General features: G+C 40.1%; 1 protein-coding gene across 1 annotated transcript in view; it reads right to left on the reverse strand.

Moving 5' to 3' along the window:
* The window catches only part of LOC107676966 (transducin-like enhancer protein 1), a 40,298-nt gene that overhangs the window by 19,700 nt on the left and 18,189 nt on the right, over positions 1-2,409 (reverse strand). The window lies entirely within an intron of this gene.

Here is a 2,409-nt window from a genome sequence, read left to right on the forward strand (position 1 = left end):
GAGCGGCCGGGTCACCGGCTCGGCTCCTCAGCGAAAACCTGAATATGCGCTGCATCTGCTGCCTACTTATACTCACGCTGTGATCAGCGGCAGCTGGATGCAATAATCGCATGCCAATGTGCATTGGCTCGTTTAGTTTACACTCGAAGTAGATTGGTCTCTCTAAGCGAGATCCCAATTCGTCGGTCATCCGACGTGACGTCTCCGTTCCCTCCTTCAGGAGGGAACGGGATATTATAAACTAATATTTATATTAGTTTATATTAGTATGGCCATTTTTCCCGTCATCTCTAACTGACCGTTCACAAAGAGCTTGATTGCCAGGCGATCTGACCAATCATAAAGCCAAATCCGCCATCTTGCTCGACAAACAAATCAGACAGGAGAGTAGATTAACTTCGGTGGACTTAAACTTGAAAAAATGTGTGCATTGACGTCTTTCTGCAGTTGAAATAAAATACTTTTTGATGTTCATTCATGTTTATTTCATGCTTTAAGTAAATATGAAGACGATCGGTTCGGTGCCGCTTGAACTGAGGCAATACAAGGATCTGTCACGACACAAAATTTTAAAGCTGAGACCTTGTTTTATACCAAAAGTAACCGGTTCTGTCTTGTCTGTCGGCGTGTTGTCAGTTTCCTCTTTGCTCCGCGATGTATTTTTTACTTCGTGAGAACATGATGTGTAGTGTGAGAGAGGCATGGCTAGTTGTCGGACATAGCAACAGTAACTAAGGAGGGTGGCTTTTTGTGAAGGGTCAAATACAAAGTGTCCCACTTAACCTGAATTCAGCCCATTTAAATATAAATAAATAAACAAAAAAATGAATAAAAAAGAAAAACACAACAAAATTACTAAAACCTTAAACATTTAAATCAGAAAATTACTTATTCAAAGTATTAATAATAAAATAAAAGTAGGCCTATGTCAGTGATACAAAAATAACACTGGTATGACTAATTTGATACTTCAATGACGCTTTTCTGCATTTTTGGCATTCTTTTTGAATTCATTGTAATTGCCTGTAAAAGAGCAACCATCACATTCTTCAAAATATCTCTTATATGTCAATATATGATTGGGTGAGTAAACCTGACAATATTAAAATTTTTGGGTTCACTGAATTACTGGCTGTAGAAAGACCCCCCACTTTCCAAAAAGGAGGAATAGACCCCACCCCCAACTCTTCTGCATCCATCCATCACATCCCTTCCCAGGAAAGCACAATGATTTCTTGTTAGGGAACGGCAACTACAAAATTACATCTTCAGAGGAGAGAGTGGGGGAGGCTGGGAAAAGGGGAGGGCAAGAAGGAGGGAGCGAAAGAGAAATCGGGGGGAAAAAAGGAGGCTAGTAGAAAGGCACAGTTAAGGAAATTACAGAGTGATGGGAGAAGCAGAAAGATGAGGAGGGGGGAGTTACATTAGAGAAGGGAATTCGTGGAGCATGTCAAAAAAGAAGTGCAATTGAAATAAGAGGGAGAGAACAGACGCTCTGAGAGCGCTGACCTAATTTAAACTGACCTGACATCTGCACGAGAGAGAGAGAGAGAGAGAGAGAGAGAGAGAGAGAGAGAGAGAGAGACTGAGCAAGCAAGGTCGGGAAATGCAGATGCAGTAGCAGACGCAATTTATGAGGAAGGAGAGCGAGAAAGTCACAGCTAGCTACTTTTAGACAATCGCACACTCGTGTGTGTGTGTGTGTGAGAGGGAGAGAGGTGAAAGGGGGAGTGTGCACTGCATACACGTTATTTGTTGATCTAATTAGTTTGTTTGCAGATTAATTTTATAATCTGCATAAAAATTTATTTGGGGTGTCTATTTACATTTAGTTAAAAGTAGCTGTAAGTCATCAGCTCCAGTGGCGCAGATGGATAAGCGCGTGTCGTTGGCTATTTGACGCGATCGACCCGGGTTCGATCCTGCCTTTTGCCGAACTTTTTTTTTCTCCCTTTTCAAATCTCGTATCACATCGTAAAGGCATTTATTTTCAATAAAAATGAAGGAAATAATCAAAAAGTTGAAAATCGTATCGGGTAGGGTTAGGGTAGGTGTAGGGAGGGCTTTATTGTACCAATAAGGTGGCATCCATTTAATAATTTAAATTTAAATTATAATTTACACTCAATACGTTATTGCATACTGTTTTATAATGTACTACAATACTGAAGTGCAGATAATTGCCACTATTTGCAACAAGTAGTATACTTGATAGTAGAAATCCTGCTATTTTAACAGTGTAAATAGGTATTTGCACTTAGTGTAAATAGCATATTGCTAAAAATACTGCTATTTTCACTTAGTGTAAATAGAATCCATTGCTAATACGAGATTTGAAAAGGGAGGGAAAAAAAGTTCGGCAAAAGGCGGGATCGAACCCGGGTCGATCGCGTCAAAAAGCCAATGACA

The sequence above is a fragment of the Sinocyclocheilus anshuiensis genome, unplaced genomic scaffold (genome assembly GCF_001515605.1).
Source record: "Sinocyclocheilus anshuiensis isolate Anshui unplaced genomic scaffold, SAMN03320099.WGS_v1.1 scaffold420, whole genome shotgun sequence".
NCBI classification, from domain to species: Eukaryota; Metazoa; Chordata; class Actinopteri; order Cypriniformes; family Cyprinidae; genus Sinocyclocheilus; species Sinocyclocheilus anshuiensis.